At 40.7% G+C, this 24,515-nt stretch overlaps 1 protein-coding gene across 1 annotated transcript in view; it reads right to left on the reverse strand.

The window, feature by feature from the left end:
• Positions 1 to 24,515, reverse strand: part of LOC145987665 (Krueppel-like factor 6) — a 757,584-nt gene that overhangs the window by 235,616 nt on the left and 497,453 nt on the right. The window lies entirely within an intron of this gene.

Raw genomic sequence — 24,515 nt, forward strand, 5'->3', positions numbered from 1 at the left:
TGTAGGACCAGAGCCAGGAGGAGTAACTATCGAGAAAACTAACTGTAGGAGCAGAGCCGGGAATAACTATCGAGAAACTAGCTGCAGAAGTAGTGTTAGGTATAACTACCGAGAAAACTAACTGCAGGATCGGAGCCAGGAGGTGTAACTATCGAGAAAACAAACTGTAGGAGAAGAGCCAGAAGGAGTAGCTATCGAGAAAACTAACTATAGGAGCAGAGCCGGGAATAACTATCGATAAACTTGCTGCAGAAGTAGAGCCAGGTATAACTATCAAGAAAACTAACTGCAGGAGTAGAGCCAGGAGGAGTAACTATATCGAGAAAACGAACTGTAGGACCAGAGCCGGGTATAACTGTCAAGAAAACTAATTGAAAGAAAACTAACTGTAGGAGCAGAGCCAGGAGGAGTAACTATCGAGAAAACTAACTGTAGGAGCAGAGCCGGGAATAACTATCGAGAAACTAGATGCAGAATAGGAGCCAGGTATTACTATCAAGAAAACTAACTGCAGGAGCAGAGCCAGGAGTAACTATCGAGAAAACTAACTGTAGGACCAGAGCCAGGAGGAGTAACTATCGAGAAAACTAACTGTAGGAGCAGAGCCGGGAATAACTATCGAGAAACTAGCTGCAGAAGTAGAGTCAGGTATAACTACCGAGAAAACTAACTGCAGGAGCAGAGCCAGGAGGTGTAACTATCGAGAAAACTAACTGTAGGAGAAGAGCCAGAAGAAGTAGCTATCGAGAAAACTAACTATAGGAGCAGAGCCGGGAATAACTATCGATAAACTTGCTGCAGAAGTAGAGCCAGGTACAACTATCAAGAAAACTAACTGCAGGAGTAGAGCCAGGAGGAGTAACTATATCGAGAAAACGAACTGTAGGACCAGAGCCGGGTATAACTGTCAAGAAAACTAACTGTAGGAGCAGAGCCAGGAGAAGTAACTACCGAGAAAACTAACTGTAGGAGCAGAGCCGGGAATAACTATCGTGAAACTAGATGCAGAATAGGAGCCAGGTATTACTATCAAGAAAACTAACTGCAGGAGCAGAGCCAGGAGTAACTATCGAGAAAACTAACTGTAGGACCAGAGCCAGGAGGAGTAACTATCGAGAAAACTAACTGTAGGAGCAGAGCCGGGAATAACTATCGAGAAACTAGCTGCAGAAGTAGAGTCAGGTATAACTACCGAGAAAACTAACTGCAGGAGCAGAGCCAGGAGGAGTAACTATATCGAGAAAACGAACTGTAGGACCAGAACCGGGTATAACTGTCAAGAAAACTAATTGCAAGAAAACTAACTGCAGGAGCAGAGCCAGGAGATGTAACTACCGAGAAAACTAACTGTAGGAGCAGAGCCTGGAATAACTATTGAGAAACTAGCTGAAGAAGTTGAGCCAGGTAAAACTATCAAGAAAGCTAACTGCAGGAGCAGAGCCAGGAGTAACTATCGAGAAAACTAACTGTTAGAGCAGAGCCGGGAATAACTATTGAGAAACTAGCTGCAGAAGTAGAGTCAGGTATAACTATGAAGAAAACGTACTGCAGAAGCAGAACATCCACACTACATAATCATATTTACAGCAAATGGTACGAAGCTACAGCATGAAGAAACTGGAATGATTTGCCTTGTGGATATGGACAGGCTAATGCAGTTTCAGATTTCTTTTAATATTAGCAAGTATTTTAACAGTTGGGCTGAAAAGTTCGTAGGCTGACTCATAGATGGCGTTACTAGAATTAAATCCATGTGATTTTTACTTAGTACTAACCTTCAAAAGATACGTGTATAAATTTCACAGCTGCCGGATAATTAGTTCGTGAGATATAGCATTGTGAGTGAAGCAGATTTTGTTATTGTGAAAAAATAGATAAAAAAGAATTTCGTGTGTTAATAAAGCATTGCTTTTTGGCGAACAACAATACTGTTGAAGCCAAGGCTTGGCTTGATAAACATTATTCGGACTCTGCACCAGGAAAATCAACCGTTGAGAAGTGGTTTGCTAAATTTAAACGAGGCGAAATGAGCATCGAAGACGATGCACGCAGTGGACGCCCCAAAGAGGCCGTTACCGACGAAAACATCAAAAAAGTCCACAAAATAATTTTAAATGATCGTAAATTGAAGTTGATCGAGATAGCTGAGACTTTAAAAATATCAAAGGAACGTGTTGGACATATTGTGCATGAATATTTGAACATGCGAAAGCTGTGTGCAAAATGGGTGCCGCGCGTGCTCACAATCGATCAAAAGCAACAACGTTTTGATGATTCGGAGCAATGTTTAGCGATATTCAACCGTAATAAACAGGAATTTTTCCGTCGATATATTACAATGGATGAAACATGGCTCCATAACTACACTCCAGAGTCCAATCGACAGTCAGTCGAGTGGACTGCACGTGATGAACCGAATCCAAAGCGTGGAAAGACGCAACAGTCGGCTGGCAAGGTTATGGCATCAGTATTCTGGGATGCGCATGGTATTATATTCATCGATTACCTCAAAAAGGGCCAGACCATCAACAGCGATTATTACATAGCGTTGTTGGAGCGTTTAAAGGATGCAATCACGAAAAAACGGCTCCATTTGAAGAAGAAAAAAGTGCTGTTTCATCAAGACAATGCACCGTGTCACAAATCAATGAAAACGATGGCAAAATTATATGAATTAGACTACGAATTGCTTCCCCATCCACCATATTCTCCAGATCTGGCCCCCAGTGACTTTTTCCTGTTTGCAGACCTTAAAAGAATGCTCGCTGGAAAGAAATTTAGCACTGATGAAGAGGTAATCGCCGAAACTGAGGCCTATTTTGAGGCTAAAGAGAAATCGTACTATAAAAATGGCATCGAAAAATTGTATGACCGCTATAATCGTTGTATCGCCCTCGAAGGCAACTATATTGAATAATAAAATCGAATTTTGTCAAAAAAATATTTTTTTCTATGTTAGCCTACGAACTTTTCAGCCCAACTGTTATATACTTCCAATAAAAATAAAAAAAAACATACAATTTCACGTGCCTGGCAACCCTGATCCGGCATGGTGAGATGCGGGTGTCGTACTGCAAAGGAGGCGACAAGGGTTCTTCTGCACCTCATTGTGCATGCAGAACAGGGAGAGACACGTCCTTCTGAAGATGAAATGGGGTGGAGAGTGCAGCACTGACAATGGAGGGTGAGGGGACCCATCCAAGGGTGGAGGATAGGGAAAGGAGGGAGGAAAAAGGAATCTCAAAACAGGGCCAGAAAGCAGAGGATATTGCATGCCGGGAGAAAAAAATACGTAAGGGGTATGGCCACTATGGGACGAAAGCGAGAGTAAAATTCGGCATTGTGATTTCGCCGAGGGAAACAGATGGACAGAAAACGATGGAATAGCACTATATGGTGTGGATAGTACTTGAACCATTGGTTTTTACAGATAGATTCACATCATATTGTTGATATCGACCTCCATAAAAGAAACGAAGAATTGGAAAGGAAAGGAAAGAAAAGCACATGAGAACTTGGATTTTACAGAACGAAACTTATCCTTGCTTTAAGAAAAAGCTATACTGTGCAATACGTATTCTCCAGAGAGAAAAGTAGCTGATTGTACGTTCCGTTCAAAGCCGCCATCTGTACGTTAAATAAAAATAGTTTTGAAAAACTTTCAACAGAGTTGCTATATTTCATAAGTGAAATTCCTGAACGCCGCTGACCGGAAGCGTGTTGGGGAAGGGGGGAGCCTGAACCCCACAAAGTATTTTGTATATATGCACCGTAATTATGGTGGACTGAAACTGCCAGAGTTGAAAAAATGAAGGTGTTTCAGATACTGTTTTCAAACACCGCCCTGTAGCCAAATTTCAGAAGACACGTTTTTGCAGCAAAATTTACAAAAAATCAAGAACCATGTGAAGTCATCATTTTTTATGATAATGCACGTTCTCATACCGCACGTCAATGCTTGTTCGCGAAAGTTTCAACGGAAACCCTTGTATCCACCGTACAGCCTGGATTTTGCATGATATCCATTTTTTGATGAACAACTTAACCTCGCGCTGAGATAAGTTTTTAAAGCAGAACGATCATTATATCGAGCAGTAACGCCATGTCCCCACTTTCACCCCCACACCTTTCATTTCCAGGCTACAAACAGTATGTTCTATGTTTATATGTGAATCAAATTATGAATGTATGTTACATTATGAACTTTTTGTATAGTATGGATGAGTGTAAGACAAGGCATGGTCTTAATCTGCGCTACACAAAATAAGAGGTTAATAGCTGTCATTTACAGGCTTCGTAACGTTTATTTCTAATCACCCCTCGTATACAGATTAAACATAACGCAGCACCGAGCAAAAAGGTTTACTAAATTTACAACAGAGAAATGCATTAAATTAGTTATTGTTTTAGCACACAGCATACTTTCATCTCTCGGTTTACCAGGTGAAAGTACAGACATCTCCCTTCCTAAAAAAGCAACCTCGCATCTTTGTGAGGAGATTACAGTTCACCTCAAGTCCAGCAGGTGGCAGATCAGTTCCTCTTATAATCTTCTCTCTCTTCCGCCAGAGTAGATTATTTTGGCCTTCCTGTGGCTTCACTCAAAGCGAAGTCTGTGTTTCCATTAACCATGAAGACGCTGTGAGCACTGGAAGAGCTTCCGTGTTTACCAAACGACCGGAATGAAAAATCCGGGGAAAGTACAGGACATGGGAGAAGAGGAAGTTGCGCACATTCAAAATTAGGGATGAGAAACAAGAGGGCGCCACTTTCTCTAAAGCTGAAATGCAACTCAATTTCATGTGGAGGAGAGTTTTCGTAGTCGTCGAATTGTCTGATTGTATGGTTTATTTTACTTCGCTTTTCTGCCACTTTTGGCTACTCGCGAAAATGAGGATGAGTGATGAAATTGACGAAGGACACCCATTCCCAAGGCCGGGTGTCGTAGCGCGCTGCACAAATTACCCCGTACTGGAGGTCGGCAGTAGCAGATTCTTCAGCCTACTATTATTATCTGTGTACATTATTGGTGTATATCTGATTATTTGTGATTTAGGCAAGGAACCTGACGAGATCAGTTTTATTTTACGACTCCTTTTTGCCTCTTTAGTCTAATCGCGACGTTGAAGCGATTGATGAGAGGACACAACGATTAGCAATGCCCGCGGCGACATAGTTACAAAGATTGATTGATTTAATTTACTTCGCTTTTCCGCCACTTTCAACCGTGTTTTGTTTCTTATTACATAATTTTCTAAAAGGCCATGCCTTTTCTACTGTTGCTTTGAGTGTATTATCCTGATTCGGCTTGCGAGCTCTGGGTTTATAGTACCAGACCGACCAGTCACTCGCAAGTCTTTAGTTAGTTAAGTAGTGAACAATTAATAAGATTGACAAATAAGGAAACAAGCTACAAATAACAACTATCTTTTACCTTATACTTGAAAATTAATCTTCGTATCCAATAATCACTACATTACTATAGATTTTACACTATAAATGGTGTATCTATTTTTCTTCTTACGCTGCGCTGTTTTCTTCTTCCTGTCTCGGAGAATATGGTGTGAAACTATAGTAGCAGCAATCACTTCCAATAACCACTTCTACTTGCGATTTATGCTACCGTCTAACGTATTCAAAAGTATTTTCACGACGCTCGGATAAACTTTGGTCAACCGCGGGAATCTCGCAACGCGACGTCTGATGGCACTACTGACAACCGAGGAAGGCGTTGTTCGCCGAGGAAGTTGATGTTAAGCGTTTTGTGTCCCGAACTGAACTGTCCACGTCCTTTTTTCACCACTCACCCCATTACAACTCTAAGACTGTGACTGGTATTAACACAATCACGCCATGCAATGTTCTCCAATGGCACTCAGGCTCTTACCCGCCTGGCTACAGCTTCTATTGCGACACTATGCAATCCATTGTCCTAGTTGTTTTGCTTTGCTAGGATCATGCTCACTGAAACCACTCTTCCTACGCACAATTTCTGTTCCTCGATATGAAACTCTTATCGAAACAAAACACCCTTTCGTCTTACGTGTACTTTGTTACACGTGACCCACAGTAATCGGTCACACACTTTTGACCAACTGCGAAGATGCAGATGACAAAGATGAAAAGGATGAAGGGACAATCACGAACATATATGGAAGACACAACATGGCTGCGAGTCCACACGCCAGAGCCTCACTAGCAGGGGCGGCGACAGGGGGGGCGAGGGGGATTTTCTCCCGCACCCCCTATCCAAAAACTATATTTTACCGAAAATATTACCTCTTTTTCAAATTGCACAACTTTAGGTTGCATAGTACCAATGTGTTTCCTTTACCCAACGCACGCAAACTGAACACTCAGCAGTTGTAATTATACAACGTATTTGACATTTGATTAATAACTGAATTGCGTACCTTAATCCCGGATACGATACCCGGTGGAGGCACATACTGGTTCGGATCCAATTTTAAACTGTAGGTCCAGTCCCGATTAGTCTTATCAAGTGGACTTAAAACAATGGATGTCAATCTGAAGTGTACATTTCAGTCAGGGTCATTTATGTTAAATTATTTTAAGAGCGTTTCAGGAACATGGTAACTTCAAACTGAAGAATTTTTTTTAGAGAGATTGAGCAACGCTATTAGGGGGGAAATATTTCCTTCCTTGGAAAAATGCCTTGCCTTGCTTGCTTCTCTATGGAAAAAATCCTCCAGTGCTCCATTTATGCCATTGACCTTCCTTCAACAAGCTGTTCTTTTCAAATTTCCAAATGTCGTTGTTGTTCTAAAATCAGACAAAAATGAAGCAGGGCGCTAGTAAATTTCATTCCGCAGCCCCTCAGCACCCCCAGGATATGCAGCACTATCCTGGCGCCGCCGCTGTTTGCTAGTCTCCATAATACAGTACAGAGTGTATTACCCTCTGCCCCGCTAATCTCTGGAGCAAAACCGCGTACAGCAGAAGAGAAGGGGAGAAATCGAGTGGGCAAAGCGAAGCAGTATACGCTGCTACGAAAACTGCAGTCGCTCCCCAGACGCCCAGGCAATCCCATTCCTTCTCACGTGTTCATTGGTAGAGCCGTTTCGCGTCACTACTTGCGCAGAGACTTGTTTTCGTTCGCTTGCTCTAGAGATAGCCAGGACAGAGTATACGTAGAAGAGGGGTTGGGGGTACCTTATACTCCGATATGGTCACGAAGGGCGTTCTTAGTGAAATCAATATTAATCAATGTCTATGGTTTTTACTAAAATTCATAATTTTGCGTGTATAGATTTAGTGGTTCTTCCGTAAGACGGAAGTGGTACTTCTTGGGCAGGCGGAAGGTATTAAGTGAAATGAATTCATGTGATCGAGGAGTGACAAAGCAAAGGGAACATTTTCAGGAAATTAAAGCAGTCCATAAAAGTGACCTGATAATTATGAAAGAGACTACACGATTTTGTATTTTTTGTGTTATTTCCATTTTCAAATAATAGAACTTGAGACTGCATTACTATGTGATGTGGTCAACTAAGGTTTGAGTTTGAGGTTCAAAAAGTGTGTTTTTCAAGGCAAGGATGATTTTATTTTGTATTTCACTACATAGCTCAATAAGACTGTAAAAAAAGGGGGGTCATGTTTTCTTTATTTTCAGCAACGCACCACCTAAATTTCATTCTGCGCCCCGCATCACCCCTGGTAGATTAATCCTGGCGCCGCCGCTGATCATGACAAATCGATTAATGAGCCTGGCAGCCATATTTATGTTTATACTGCTTTGAACAACTATTCGAGGACCCTCGCATAGGGGGATCCAGATGGTTAAGCCCACGTTCGAAAGACTTCCTAAGTACAAAAATTAAATAATGAAATAATAAAATAACTAATATTAAATAATAAAAAAATGATTGTTCTTTAATCGAGCGTTATTTATTTCCGCCGAACTTATTAGAAGGCAAGAATTATACTGGCATCATATTACTTTGAATGCCAAAACAAAATAAAATTTACACAAGATTTATTCTCATAATAAACATGCATAATATATTAATCACGAACTTTACTTTTCGTCAACTGGATCTAACATCCTTTTTTTTAATATTAAAAAAATTCAATTACTTTTCTATTTAACATTAATTTTCTTGCCATGGAATTTTTTTGTGTATTTTCTTTTAAAATTCTGCCGACCTTAACTGTGCGTAAGCTAGATAACGAATACGTACTGTTATATCACTACCCTTCTGCCATTTTTTAACCTATTCATGTAATAAAAATATATTAATGAATTTGAATATTTTAATTAATACTATTTTAATTAATTATATATTATAAATATTATAATTTAAACATTATTATTATCTTGAGACACTTGGATCGGACCCCCTCCCCCGAAATATATTTACGTGTCTGCATAAGAGGTATTTATTTAAGTTTTTCCGATTATTACACTGAGAGCATTGAAGGTGCGGTAAGTGCAGAAAGCGTATTTTCCTCAGCGGCAAAAAGCTCCGAACGGAAAGGAAATAAAATTCGGAAATTCTCGGTTAATAAAAGAGAATATTTTATTGGAATCCGTAACCGCGCAGCTGTGGTCCCTCGGGCAGTATTGCATGCGAGATACTTTTTAATTTCTGCGGATGCTCAACTGCAGCTGCATGGGAAATCGTTGAGGAGAGGGGATTTGGCCGTTTTTACCAGCGTCATCCGATTTAGTTTCCAAATAAATGCTGCTACTGGACCTCAGTCGCAAAGAATTGTTAACCTCGCCAATAACAAGTGAGAATACAATTGTCGGATTTAACAGTCAGAATTCATGATTTCATTTCAAACTTGAAACACAGATGTCACTGTGATGCACATGCACGCAGTAAGCGTACACGTTAAGTTTCACAATTCATGTGTCGGTCGAATTGGACTAGGCTTTTCACAATAAATCAAACAAAGAAGATTTTAGCACATATGTTTGAAATACAGATTAGTGGAACTCGTATAACATACTGAAATCTCCTACCAATCACGGTTGATCTAATTCCGCCATGTTAATAAAATGGCAACCGAAAGTGAATCGACGCTCATCCGAACAGCAATTAGACCTGAGTTCAAAATTAATAAAACTTTAAATGTTTATTAATTTTTCATTAATCACATCTAAATGCTGTGTAGAAAGATCCACGTGTTCATCTATATGGTATCACATTTATCAAGCTGTGCAAGAAATTAATCCGAATCAGGAACTAAAACCACTTAAAGATTAATGCGAAGTGTTAAAATTAACATGTCCTCGACAAAGTAATTGATTGAGTTGGTGTTTTAAGTTAACTTTATGCACAGTAAGGCTAATCGGGACTGGCCCTACAGTTTAAAGTGGGATCCGAACAACTATGTGTAGCCATATCAGTCATCAATTGAAGCAAATCTTTGCATAAAATATAGTATTAGGGCGAAAAAGGACAAAAAATCATTCACAAGTTACTAATAGCTACGGGAGGGAGGGGGGAAAAACATTTGGAATGATGCATGTCGAAATTAAGCCCTTGAACCACGCTGTAAACATGAACCAAACCTCGCATCTCCACAGGCCCACTGACTACTAATTAACTCCACCGCCGATAGAGGCAGCACCTGTGCATGGCGTCAGGTGTGTGACCTCCGGGTTGGACGGGGATAGGCGAGGTTGAGACCCCATAATGCTCTTTCATAAATTGCTGGCACAGAAAAACAGGTTGCTTGGATAGGTATGGGGGGCAGGGGAGAACGAGACGAAAACTCTCATCCCCCGAGGGGTGTAAAATGCGGACGCAGTGCCGACTCACCCTCCCGGTACAACTTCCCATTCCACATTTATAACCCTAGCCACACACACACACACAAGTCAGCATGCATTTGCAAGCGGAAAGAGTTACAAAAAATACTTTAACAATTTTAAAGAAACTCTTCCAATCTACTGTAGTGTAACATAGACTGCACGCGATACGTTGATTCATTCATATTATGCATACAGGGTGTTTGGGAAGTCTCTTTAAGGGAAAGATAAAGTTGGTAAACTGTCAAGGGAGGGAATAACTTCAGTTATTGTGCCGAGACAAAAACAAACTCCCCTCTGTGCAAGATGCAGCTGTAGTAGGCCTACGTATATACAGGGTGGGTCAAAAGTCGCAATACACCTAAATAAAAGAAGCCACTGTGGGGATAGGTGTCAGTGAGTGTTAGATATGCGTGTTGGGGGTGGGGGAAAACTTTATGATGAGGTTGATCTTGGCGGCCGCCATCTTGAAGTCCGCCATCTTGGATTCAACTTCATTTTTTAAATGGGAAGGGGGTCGTGTGACACATAATTTTAGGCAAGAATTTTGTCAGGAATTAAATGGTGATGTATGTAGAGGCTAGCAATAATGTGAACTGATAAAGAACGCTGTTGTTGAAATATATTTGTATAGTACAGTCAACGGCAAAGATAATAGTAGGCAAATTGTCCACCACTATTTTCATTACTTTATTATTCTACATCCTGGGTTGTTTAAACGAACGAAATTCTGTTGATTCGAAGCAGGCATTATCCTCTGAATATTGACGCTTTTATTTCAATTCATTATCATTACATTGCGTAAAAAAGAGCAAATTAAAATGGTCATGGACAATTCGCTCACTATTTCCTTTGCTGTTGGGTGTACAATCGAAAAATCGTGTAACCTGATCTTCGAATGCCTTATAAACAATGTAGCCACCACGTTCTCATGAACAGGTGGAAAGTTGTGATTCATTAATCATTATACAGCAACTGTGGCGAACTGGTTTGCAAAGCGCGCTGTGACATCACGGGTCCGGGTTCGAATCCCGGCCTGGGGAAGGGTGAACTTTGTCACTCATCCTCATATTCGCGATTAAACAGGCCCGATGGCGCAGTGGTGACGTCGTCGCCTTATAATCTAGGGGTCCCGGGTTCGATAACCGGTGGAGGCACAAGTGGTTCGGATCTCGCTTTAAACTGTAGGTCTAGTCACGATTAGCCTTCCTGTGCACAAAGTGGACTTAAAACTCAAAAACTCTTCGCGATTAAACGAAAGTGGCCGAAAAGTGAAGTAAAATACAGCAAATCAATCATTATACGAGTATGAGTTCAATCACAGTCTGAGTTTGCTACAGAAAGTTGTTTGCTGATGACGTGGACGTGCTGTAACCATCATCTTGTTACTGTTTGTCCTCTTACGGACAGTGTGATTTAACGTTATGATATTCTGTGCAAACAGCTATATACAACCTCTGATCAATAAATACGGTGAAAGATGGAATGATTGATTTCATGATTTATTTGCAGGAAAGGCGGTACATGTATGCAGGAATACAGCTTATTGTCCTTCAAAATAATTGTCTCCAATGGTAATGCACTTCTGAGAACGCGTGTAGAGGTCTCGCATACTTTGGACGAAGGCAGCCTGTGGGATACGGTTGAGTTCAGCGTTCACATTGCGTTGGATGTCGGCAATGTTCGAAAACCGTTGTTCTTTTAAGTGTTTCGTCAAGCGAGGGAAAAGGAAATAATCGGCAGGGGCCAGATCTGGTGAATAAGGGGGGTGATGGAGTACAACAACCTCCTTACGTGCCAGGAACTGCTGCACTGTTATGGCGGTATGGAGGCGTGCGTTATCGTGCAGCAGATACCAGGATCCACACACATGGCGCAGCATGTCGTGATATTCCCTTGGCGTTTTCCCAAGTTTGAAGCAGAATTTCACGTTCGTGCGTTGCTCCATTTCACCCATAACAGCGTCGCTGCACTGCTCCTTACTTCCATAACACGTCTGGACAACCACACGGCTTCGCGAACGATGACTGAAAGACAGACCTAGGTGTTCACTGACCTGACCGTCAACCAGTACTACCAACTACACCGCACGCCAGCAATTCATTCACCGGATTTATTGATCAAATGTATTTGTGCCAATACGTTCTACTGCACATGTAAAGTTGAGCGACTTTTTGGTCGCAGTGCAGTTTGATTGTCAGAAAATGTGGCAATATTTATAATTTTCCTGTACCAAAATATATTCTTGGCCCTACAAATGACCTGCCAATTTACATTTTAAAAAAAGTTCGAGTTTCACAGTTGTTTTCACGGTATAACGAGTACCAAATGATTATCCGGGGTGAGTATTCATTACGGCGCAATAGTTGCGCGCTCTGGTGGTAAAACTAAATATCTTTTCCTCGCCTGTTTCAGCGAAATCGCATTGGAAACCACTCTGGACTGTTGTCTCGAAGCTTACGTGTGGTTTCAGAGCGGGCAACATGGAAGAAGATACGTCACCACTAAGTGCTTAACACCAGAAATGGACTCGGGGAGAAACGACCTACATATTTTCGCTCTCCTCTGCCGAAACACGATCTTGGTACTTGATACTGGTAGCTCTGTGTACAAAGGATTCCCTTTCCTTCCGACCTCATTTTGCGGAAAGTGTCGGGGAGGGAAGAACGGGTCAGGAAAGATCACAATCATCACTCTCTGTGCCTCTTTTCAGGAGAAAAAAATGAGGTAGTCCCCTTAAAGCTGAAACCCAGATGCTCCCCTTGAACGCCATGCAATTTGTGTTGCGCAAATGCAACGCCATCTCACGGTGCAATCTGAGCCCCGAACCATTTAAACCATAGATGACTTTACCAAAGATGCATCTATCTTAGGTGTAAAATGTAGGTACTATAGGTTTTATGCCTATGGAAATGTCCACCGTACAAAGTGCATTTTACAAAGTTCGGTTACGGTAGATTTTATGTCCGCCGTATTGAAACACGTCGGTCGATTTTACGCAAATGCAAATCAGCGTCAGTACTATTCGCCCAGGTACCTACATTTAAGGTTGGGTGAAACCCAGAGCCGCTTTATGTAGGGACTAGTGTTGCAAAAAGTCTGTCCCGTCTCGTCTCGTAAAAATGTCTTTCCGTCTCTAGTATCGAAATTATTCGCTTGTCCCGTCTCGAAAACGAGACAACACTTTGGTCTGTCTCGTCTTATCTTGTGTCTTGCTTCGAAAATGCCTCCTCGTCTAGTGAACAACGCCAGCCGGAAAAATTCTGACCCTAGATCACCCACACCGGGAATCGAAACCGGGTCTCCCGCGTGGTAGTCAAACGCCCTACCAACCAGGCCATCGCGGCTACATCAATACTATTAACTCTTCTAACAAATTTCAACTCAACATCCCTCCAGAGTTTGAAGCACCCCTTTTACTCATTTTTGCCTCTTCAAATCGCACATTTTTCGGAGCTTAGGAAACAAACCCCTCTTGATCTACAATTCCGTATAAACATACACTGATTTGATTGATTGATTGATTTGTTGTTTATAAGTGAACTTTATGCACAGGAAGGCTAATCGGGACTGGACCTACAGTTTAAAGTGGTATCCGAAACACTGTGCCATGTGCCTCAACCGCGTATCGAACTCTGGACACCTTCATTACAAGGTGACAACGTTACCACTACGCCAACAAAGTACAAGTATACATAAACTCCGTCCAAGCTAACTGTGGAGCAGGTAAACGAAAACAAGTCTCTGCGCAAGTAGTGACGCGAGACGGTTCCACCAATGAACACGTAAGAGGAACGGAATTACGTGGAGTGGGGGAACGCGCCTGCAGTTAGAAGTCGAATTACTTTCGGAATATCTCCAGCAGACTACGCGAGTCTGTCTAGCGAGCCTAGTGGGCGTTAAGAGCCTGAGCAGGGTGCTTAGCTATAGGTTCTGGGTTGAGTTGACGTCAGCGGCTCGCTTCGTTGATTGGCTCCTTCGAGATTTGTGACTCGTTCCGAAGCTTCAAATGCATAATATCCAAATATGTTATGGGAATAATCTCCCTCTACCAACCTTCCCAGAATCGTGTACTTCTTCGCTCTGGCCACTCGATTTCCCTCGCTTCTCTGACGCTATGCGCGTCCTTGCTCCACAGTTAGCTGAGACAGGGTATAGCTCAAAAGAGGTTATCGGGCTGAAAAACCCAATCCAACTTTTCGTAAAGGCAGAGGTATTTGAGCTCAAATTGTTGTGCCACATAGATACTTTGAACGACTGGTATTGAACTAGAGCGAAATCGGTCAACTCTTTTCAAGATGCCGGACGAAAAATTGATTGTCCCCATGCTACACGTGCTTCAAGTTCTGGAGAGATTGAGCTAATATTTCTTCCATTTGGGCTAATTGTACTGACTCTGATTTGCAATTGAGCGAAATCTATCAGCATGTTTCGATACCACGGACACAAAATCTACCGCAATAAAACTCAGTATAATACAGTTGGTGCGATTGAAGCACGGGACAGATACATTTAAAAGGGCAGGGAAACTGTTACATTGCAGGCAAAGAAGCTGCATTTCTTCCAAATTAATGTCAGACGTTCTGCCGAGCCGTCGAGGAATGTTCGTCCTACATTTCAACTCAGCAGGCTGGTAGACAGATGCTGTTGATTTAGCAAATTCCATTCGTGATTCGCCCCACTGTAAACTTTAAGTCTAGTCCCGATTAGTTTATCTGAACATTTTAAAAACACAAACTTTTAGCCACTCTTGATTCAGACTTGCCGAAGCTGAACTATCTACGCTCAAAAATCCCGTCGTTAAAAAATACGTCTCTCATTTTTAAGGGAAGTAGAACTGTTTAAAATAATTTTATCTTGAATACATTCTAACAGAATCAGTCCTTACAACTACTAGTGTTCTTTAACAAAAACATGTATGAGGAATTTTCTATGCATCAATCATCAAATCAAAGGTGATGCACCAATTCACAGTCAAAAGTGTAATTTGGGTTTCCTCGAATTGATCGTGTCTGGATCTGAACTCATACAGTTTAGACTGGTCGGAAGTAGATTACAATTTGGACATGTTTATCGCCACCAGTAGACGAGTAAGGTTAGGTTAAACTTCAAAATACTGCATCACACTGATCAGCAGGTGATAATGGTATCCTTTTACGCATTTGTGTGCAAAATGCAGGAGCCAGGTCAGAACTTCATGTTTTCGTAATAAATGGTTCTATGATTTTTTTAAATTCAAGAAATGAGATGTATGACAAAGGTCGCAGAACCTTATGAGTAAAAATTCCCCTTAACTTTCGAAACATTTCCTTGAACGAACTGTGTAAATGTTAACAACAAAATAGCATATCCATGTATTTCAATGAGCTAACGTCTGAAGCATTAAAAAAAGAAGAAAAAAAACATTAACAATAACACCATTACTTGTATTTACCTAAGAGTAATAGATTTTTACTAGTAGATTATGTTATAAGCCTATTTTTTGTTCATTTTCTGTAGTAATCCATAGTTGAAGCACTTTTTAGGTAAAAAAAACTTACATTCTTTTACGATTTCAATTGTGTTCCTGTTCCTGTTTTTAAGATAACTGTATGGTGGGTACTCTAAGAAACATAGTCTAAATATATTTTTATCAGGACTTTAATTCGCTATAAGTAGCTGAATTTGCAAAAAGAAGAATTGGTACTCCATACTTAGGTACTTCCCCTAATTATTATTAGTAATTATTATTAGTAATTTTTAATAAAAATAATCAATGTTATGTCGACGGCCTGAACTCCTCTACAAAAATTTATGGTGACGCCCATGTAGACTGAAAAGGCTTCAGCATTCTTGTTCTGAAAACAATTCTGGTTTCAAAGAAATTGCACAACATCAAATTAGATGTGAAGCCTTGTAGTTCACAAAGAAAAATGAAACCAGCTGACGTAACAATTTTCCCTTCCCATAACCACAAAACAGCTCCTTCCATCAAACATCTCTCTCCCAAATCCGTTTTGGCATCCTTTTAAACTCATTCCAAGCAACTTCCCGCGTTTTAAAACTCTCCCTTTAATATCTCTTAAGCCCGTATCAAATCCGCTCGAATTTCAGGAATCAACATGCATATTGCACACTATAACCGGTTGCACGGGCAAGGACCAATCAGCGACGAGAACGCAACGCGCGGTCATAATCCGGGAAATGAATGCAAGTCAGTGCGCGAACCCTGACATATAATGAAGATATATTAAGCGACGGGGCATTCGGGGTGGTTTTTAAAGGTGATTAAATATGTAAATCAAAGAAACCGTAGGGCGAAAAAAAAATGGAAAAAAGAAAATGGTTAAAGGGGGGTAAATTCGCCCTGGCTCTTATTAACTTTCAATTTAAATACCTAGAGACCGGGAACAAATAATGCTGATTGTAATTAATTTCCTGTGAAGCCTCCGGTGCTGCAGAATGATCGATATAACGCAATTAGAACTCGGCGTTAAGGGCGGAAAATATCTAAAAATGATGGTAAACTCCTATATCGGTCGCTTCTGTATGTACATGGCTTAAATTGTTTAGACCCCACAATCTGTATTGCTCTATATAAAGAATTGTTGAAAGAATGAAGGTAATATTTAACCATTTCAAAAGTTGTGCCTAACAGCATGGCGTATTCTCTCCTCTGTGTCCCATTTCTACCACTTTTGGAAACCACGATCAGGATCACTAGCGTATGCAGAGGGGAGGGGGGTGCTGAAGGGGCTACAGCCTACTTCGAAATTTTGAGAAAATCAACATTTTCAAAGAAAAGCAGTGAAGAACTCTGGAGAAACTATAGTTGTAAAAGCAGAGAAGAACACTGAAGAAAAACACTAATAGATACTTTGTTATTCTTGTGTTCCGATGGTCGAACATGCTGCATTACAACGCTGGAACTGGCAAATTCTATTGAAAATGCAGTGTTTCCAACCTTTTTCATATTTATTACCCCTTTCCTTTACCACAGGTGTTAACGGATGACTTGCGAAATATAGTGTTTTACTTTATTGGTGGCGATAAACATGTCCAAATTGTAATCCAGTCCCGATCACCCTAAAGTGTGAGTTGAGATCAGATACGATGAATACCCGACCCCCGGTAGCGGAGCGGTTAGCGCGAGTCGCTTCATCTTTTTTGTATCAGAAGGCTCTATTTTACGTTTACCTTCCATCTTCTGTGTACTTCTTCTTCTTTTCGTAAATAAATACATATTTTTTTGCAATAGCAGATATTTTAGTAAATATATTCTTCGATGGCTCGTGATGGATAATGTCATTTTTCTACAGTTAAATATTTTTAAAAGTTCTTCAAAATGTTTTGCATTTGCCTAGACAAGTTTGTTTCTATTTTGAAAAATAAGACATACAAGAAAGAAACAAAGACTGTGTATAGGCTAAGAAATGTTATTCTAATTTTCTGTGTTCTTATTTTTATTAATTAATAAATATTTAAGAGGGAATAAGGGTTGCTATTTTGAGTAGCTAAATTTATGAATATTTAGTGATAATGTACTATGAAAACATATTTGTGTTCTACAGTTAAACGTCATCTTAGTTGATCGGTAACAAGTTACTCTCACTTTCGTTTGTCAATTGTTTTTTTGTCTGCATTGTTGTCGAACGCACATTTATGTCCATTGTAGGGATATTGTTACAAAGCTGATGAATGTTTTAATTGCAAGTAACAAATATTGTTACTAAAGCGTTTCATCTTTCTTTCACTTTACGTCTTCGAATGAAACTAAAATAATAATATTATAACCTATTTCAGACATAAAGTAGCTGAAAATCAAAAGATTACTTCCTCTGTCCAGTGTTTTATAACAGTATTATTGCAGTTAGTATTATTATTAGTAGTAGTAGCGTGGAGTGTGGACTGCAGAACAGGAGGGTCACGTGCACATCTGTGAAGTCGCCTCTGTTCAAAGAGATGTTACATTTAACCAGTGGCGGCGAGGGGGGGGGGAACCGCACTATGCTCAACCTTATATACCAAGGGAAATTAAATTGTCCTTGCCCCCCCCCCCCAGTTTGGCACCTTGCTCCCCCTAGTTTTGGAACCCAAAACTGCCTTTAACTATACTCCAATCTATTAATATGAACTGTAGTCAAGAGTTAACTATAGTGAGATACAGTGCAATTTAGAAACAATGCTGCTTGTCTCTAACAAGCCCGTTTGCACTTCTGCAGAAATAAAGTTGAGATTTGAAGCGAATACGAGTCAACAACCAGATAAACATGCAAAATTCACGAACTTTAACTCATTTTACTATCGGAATTCGACCACGATGTTCACAAAATAACGAGTTTCCTTCATCAGCGATGTCGCAACAAACACATCAATCCACGTGGTCCCATCACGCTCGCTCGAAAACAGAATTTCAGTTAATAATGAACGATTGGAAAACCTGATTTGGAACCGCGTGGTTTTAAACAGGGTTAGAAACCCTCACCATCCCTCTCCCCACCCCCCAATCAGATCCCCTTCCCCCTCCACGCAACCCCGTAACCTGATACGTGACACAAGCATCCACCATTAGCTCGCCGTCACCGAAATGACCCACGATTCATGGACATCGGAAATTCTGTGTGATTACTCAAGTGGGGGAGGAGGGGGGGCGGTGCGGTGGGATTCTCGTTACGGCGAGAACGGGACAAAAGTGAAACGGAAACTGCGATATCGAGACCGAGAACGTGACGGGCGCCTGTAAAATCGAGACGGGACGAGACGTAGGCTCTCTGTATTCCGTGGAAGTGTGTAGTCTCGAGACGAGCCGCAGATCGAAACTTGCCTTCCGAGACCGAGACGAGTGTTTATAAATCGAGACGAAAACGAGACACGAGACTGAAAGACGAGATCCCTAAGGGGGTTTTCAGGCCAGTGACCAAGCCACAAGCGACACTTGTCACTTGATTGAGTTGAGTTTTTGCTTAAAGTCCACTTGATGCACGGACGTGTTAATCGGGACTGGACCTGCAGTTTAAAAGAACTAACTAACTATCTAGCCTTCTTAAACCCGAAGGTTCATGGCTGCAGCAACACAGGCCTTCCATCTGTTCCTTTCTTGAGCAAGATCTATATACTCTTTTCCATCCATACCGATTTCCTTTAGGTCCATCTCAACGTTGTTCCTCCATCTTCATCTTGGACTTCCTACAGGTCTCTTACCATCAGGTTTCCCAACAAGAATCCTATAAACTCCTCTTTCCTCTCCCATTCGTGCCACATACCCTGCCCACCTAAGTCTTCTTGATTTAATTATTATAATAATATCTAGACATGAATACAAATTATGTAGTTCTAAATTATGTAACCTTCTCCACTCACCTGTCTCCTCATCCCTTTTAGGTCTAAAGATTTTCCTAAGGATCTTATTTTCAAATACTCTCAATTTATGTTCCTCTTTCAATGTAAGGGACCAAGTTTCACACCCATACTACAAGCAAAATTACTGTTTTGTATATTTTAACTTTTAGTTTCTTAGATATTAAACGAGAAGACAAAAGTTTATGAAGAGAGAAGTAACATGCATTTCCTGAATTAAGCCTGCTTTTTATTTCCTCTTTAATATAATTTTCATTTGTTAATATTACTCCTAAGTATTTGAATTTGGAAACTTTCAATCGAGTTGTTATCAATAATTAGATTTTGATTATTACCTAACACTTGGTTTCGGCCTGTAAGCATATATTTAGTTTTCTCTTTGTTAACTTCCAAACCTATTTCTTTAGCAATTTTGAAATTTTTTTTTGCATTATTCTTAATTGTATTTATATCATCCCCTAATAAGTCTACATCATCTGCATATGCTAACAACTGAGTCAAACCATTTAATTTTAGTCCTTCTTTAGTTTCTTTTAAAGTGGGATCCGAATCACTCTGAGCTTCCACCGGGTACTGAACCCGGGATCCCTTGATTACATGGCGGCGACGTGACCACTACACCATCAGAAGGGCCACTTGTCGCTAGGAAACAACACTTCAGAAGTAAATGCAAACTCTCGTACTGGACTCGAGCGTGCCACTCGGACCACGCCGTTTTATCTTTATTTCCGTTTCGGCAAATTCACATCGCTTTTCTACAACTCGGGTTGATCGCGGCGGTGACGATGTATGGGTGATGGACAAATACATTTATACATCCGATACCATCAATGGCGTACGCAGGATATTCGTAGGGGGCTGGAATTCTAAAGGCGGATATTAAGTAGCTGCGTTCTGGGATTTCATAATTACCAATGGTAACCTTAATTTTAATAGTTGTTCAGATAAAAATGGTAACCCGGGGTCATTTAAAAGGGGGGGGGAGGTTCAGTTTTCACTGATTTTTCCCAGAGTTCTGAACTACTTCCATATTAATTGTTCTTATTTTCTCAAAATTTCGAGAGGGGCTGTACCCCCATCAGGTCCCTCCTGCGTATGTTAGTGGATACCTTAATCAGGGTCCGAACCCAGGATCTCTAACTTCGTGGCACGTTACGCTGACCACTCAACCACGAAGGCCTGCAAGGGGGGCTGTATATTGTACAGAGAGAGCGAGAGAGAGAGTTCATATTTAGCCTATTGTTTAGCGCTCTCACCCTTAGTGCGAGTGGTCCCCGGTTCGATTCACGGTGGGAGCTTAAAAAAATGTCGCTGTTGACGCAACGTCGTGAGGACAATTGAGGGGCTACTTGAAAAGTAGAAGTAGTCTCGAAAGCCAGAAAATAGCTTGGACGGGACTTGATCACATGACCACGAGTCAGCCAATAGAATCCGCTTGGATCTTGTAGCTTGTCCGAGTAGGTTGAGTTATCGGATCATGAACTCGCCATCAAAGATCACGGATTCGAATCGCCGTGATTAACAAAATAGGATAGAAAGCGGCGTCAAATAACCAAAGTACAAATACAAAACAAACCAGAATCATTCCTACTCAAAATATCACATTGCTGCTCATTGTCTCCCCCTCACCCTTCACCCCCCTCTCCAGTTCGTTAACGTTCACATTCAAATAATTATTCGAGCCTGGTGCAACATTCCTCTAATAATCAGAAATCCTCACAGTGTGGAACGTAAAACAATATTTAGCACAAAATATTATTTACAAGGTAGCGAGAGTCCATGTGGGCCTATTGAATATCGAGTGCTAATCGCATACAGGGTGGAACGGAAATTGTGGCCGATTTCTAAATGATGCGGAAATGTAAGAACTAACAGGATGCGAGAAAATGTTGTGAATGTCGGCATAAAATGAAAAGTGGCGCTGTAGGGAAGCGATAAAACAAGGGAAGATATACAGGACCTAAACTTAGAAGAGACGTTGCGTGTTGTTTACAAAAACCAAATCAATGCTGAGTTTCTATTCATGGAATCTTCCATAGAGGTTGAATGTACTGGTCACTGAAATAGTTTGATGCTTACATCCTAGTTGAATCTATTTTCAAGTAGCATGAACTACTCAGAGAATCTTTATTTTACAATACCACTGAAATTGAAACATTGATGATCGATTACAATTAATAATATTGTAAATTTCATACCTTACGTATATACGGTACTTTACGCGATCGAAGCACGTTTACAAAACATGTTTCCTCTTGAATTAATTTGGACTTTGTGGCAAATTTTCTTAAAAAATAATCATAAACTTCACCTTTCTTAATTTTTCTTGTTCTCTTTTTCACCAATCAATATATACGTAATAATTCTGATGCATTAAACAGGCATTGTAATTATTCTTGCTTGTGAGTGAGAGTGGAATTAACTAAGCTAGTGCTGTCATCTATGAGTGCAATTTACAATTTTGGGATCTTCATACTCTCGAATTAGTCAATGCACATATTTGTATGTATATGTGTGAGAGGGGAGCGTGTGCATAATTCGTATATTAAATTCCCACATAACAAAAAGCAATATAGCGAAACTGCGGACAATTTTACGTTCACAATGACACGTAAAGCACGTAATACCACCTCAGCACATTAGCGTTAAAAGACGTAATAAAGACAAAACACAAAATATGATCACGTAGATGCCTGGAATTAAGATGAGAGATGAGAACAGAAGAGGGGACACCGGGGGAAGCGGGTTCGCATGCAATTTACGAGTATGAGGAGTCGCATTGTCATGCAGGAGGCACGACACCGCCGCACAAATGATGACTCGTTCCCAGGAACAATCTATCTTACTCTGCAGTCTACGCAGTGGCTTGTCAGGGGTTGGGGAGGCTTCCCCCTCCCCACACCGTGCATCCATTTCTCCCCCTCTCCTCGGCGAGGGCGGGGAGCTGCCTCCCAGCTGACGGCTGCCTTGTTTATTTGATAACTCGAGGGACCATCAGGGGACGATATCCCTATGTGCTGCGTGAGTTAGTGCGGGTGCATGCGTATGAACACGCGTGTCGCTGTGTGTGTGTGTGTGTCAGTGCAGCCAGTGCACAATAGAAAATACTGCCGCGTGGTAAAGTTTGAGAGAGGGGAGAGATCCCCTTGTACTGACATGATACATTTTCTTTGCATTGCATTGTATTATGAATAGTTAATGAACTTTTAGCACCGGGGATGTTTACGGAAATAACTTAGCTGGTTCGGAACTTTCAATGCAAATAAAATATTGAGGGTTGAGGAGCGAAATAAATCATTCTGAAAACGTGAGGGTTGTTCGCCTTCTTTCAAGGGGAGGGGGTGGCAAAAGAAAAGTTCTCTCTCTCTCTCTCTCTCTCTCTCTCTCTCTCTCTCTCTCTCTCTCTCTCTCACACACACACACACACACACACACACACGTACATAAAATATTAGTCGAGCACCCTGTACATTCCTCTCCTTCAATTTGATAATTTGATCAAAATCATCAACTCGTTGCTTACAAAGTTCCCAGGTGAAAAGTATACATACAGTTTAGCTGTAGCTAAAGGGTTGGGACCCTCTTCTCTTGAAAGCCATTGACGATTCAGAAAAGAAAAATCAAATCTGTTTATGTCCGTGAGAGAAGTAGTAAAGTTTGTTCTTTAAGTTCATTTTATGCACAGAAACGCTTAATCGCGACTGGACCTACAGTTTAAAGTGGGATCCGAACTACTATGTGCCTCCACCGGGTATCGAACCCTCGCCATGTCCGTGGTAAGGAATTTGAATAATTACAATGTACGTGGACGTGTGTAATAAAATTTCAAACTTTTCAGCGTACGTTTGGAAATTCACATTCGCCGCAACACAGTTTAAAACATGCCTATAACACGTTACACCACATCTTACAGTCACTCTGTCTCCTTTTGTATATAATTATATCATTAATTGGTCATCTGACGTATACGTGCAAGAGTTAGTTACTATTATTTTGCAGTTATAGCTCATTTTTAATCTTCACAGCTGTTTGTCATTACTGTTGGCAGATGGCGGTAGTGTTTTATCAAAGGTTTTTAGCTTTCTACGAAGAGCTGGTTTCTTCCATTGTCTGTGGAGAACTTTTAAGTGTATTATTAGTTTTTACTGTGTTGTGTTTGTCTTGTGCAGGTCCGTTTACGTAAGAGCTACGCCATTGATACAATGAAATGTATTCAACTGGCAATTAAAAACCCGAGTTACGATTAAAGAAGAGAGGGGACTGTGAAAGAAAAGCGTTACAAATCGCCCCTTTTTTGCGAAATGTTCATAACTTTATATCCTATTTCTCGGAACTAGTTCAACATTATTAGAATGTGCTTATAAATAGGGCTTGGAAGTTTATGACCTAAAAAATATTAAAAAATGACCTGTAGAATGACGCTAAAATTCAGTGGCGTAGCATGGACATTTCGGGTGGGAACGCCAAGTCCGAAGGAAGAGTCGGCCCTTTCTTGCTTAATAATTTACTTATGGTATTAGTCGCCACGGGTATTATTTGCCTGAAGTAAGCTAAGTTTTCAATAAAACATCATCATTGCATGTTTTAGCTAGAAAATTAGATGCCTCACTATGCCACAGATGTTTTGAACTCTGGTGTTCTATACCTTTTTTTATATCTTTCTGCATGACGCAAGTCATTAAAAACCTACCTGAATCACAAGCGCCTCTGCACAACAGTAGACGTCATTGTTGTGGGCGATCCAACTACTGATTGATTTGGTTTATTTTACTACGCTTTTCTACCACTTTTGGTTAATTGCGAATATGAATATGAGTGATGATATTGATGAAGGGACACTGACAAAGAACACCCGTGCTCACGCCGGGATTCGAACCAGGGACCTCTGTCGTCTTGGCGCACTGTGAAAAGCAGAGTGGATGATCCAAATATCGCACACTCTACTGACGTAACAGTGCCGATTAGTAATTCAGACCACTGTTTATTACATCTTGAGAATGCTGATAAACATTTTAAAATAATTTTCTCCAGAGACCATTCGATGTTAAGAGTTTTCAAATGAATGCTAAACATTTCCATTCACACAATATTAAGTAGTTAGATAATAACGAAAAAATACAATAAGAAAATAATAGTTTTGCGGGTTAAGTGGTAGAGCAGCCACAGGCTGAATTTCTATCACGAGGACTTCACCAACTTATTTGACAAAAACTGTGTTGATCTTTTAGTTTCTAATACACATCGCTGTTCGTGCGATAAATTATACAATGCAGTGGCCATTAAGAAGCAGTATATTTGAGATTGGTAAAGTTACGTCAGTCAATATTGCGTATTGTAGCATCACACAGCACGAGTTGCATGAGCGCGAAGAGCAAAGAACCGGGTAGGTATTCTGCCG

Source organism: Lepisma saccharinum, chromosome 5 (genome assembly GCF_977018435.1).
Source record: "Lepisma saccharinum chromosome 5, izLepSacc3.1, whole genome shotgun sequence".
Taxonomy (NCBI): domain Eukaryota; kingdom Metazoa; phylum Arthropoda; class Insecta; order Zygentoma; family Lepismatidae; genus Lepisma; species Lepisma saccharinum.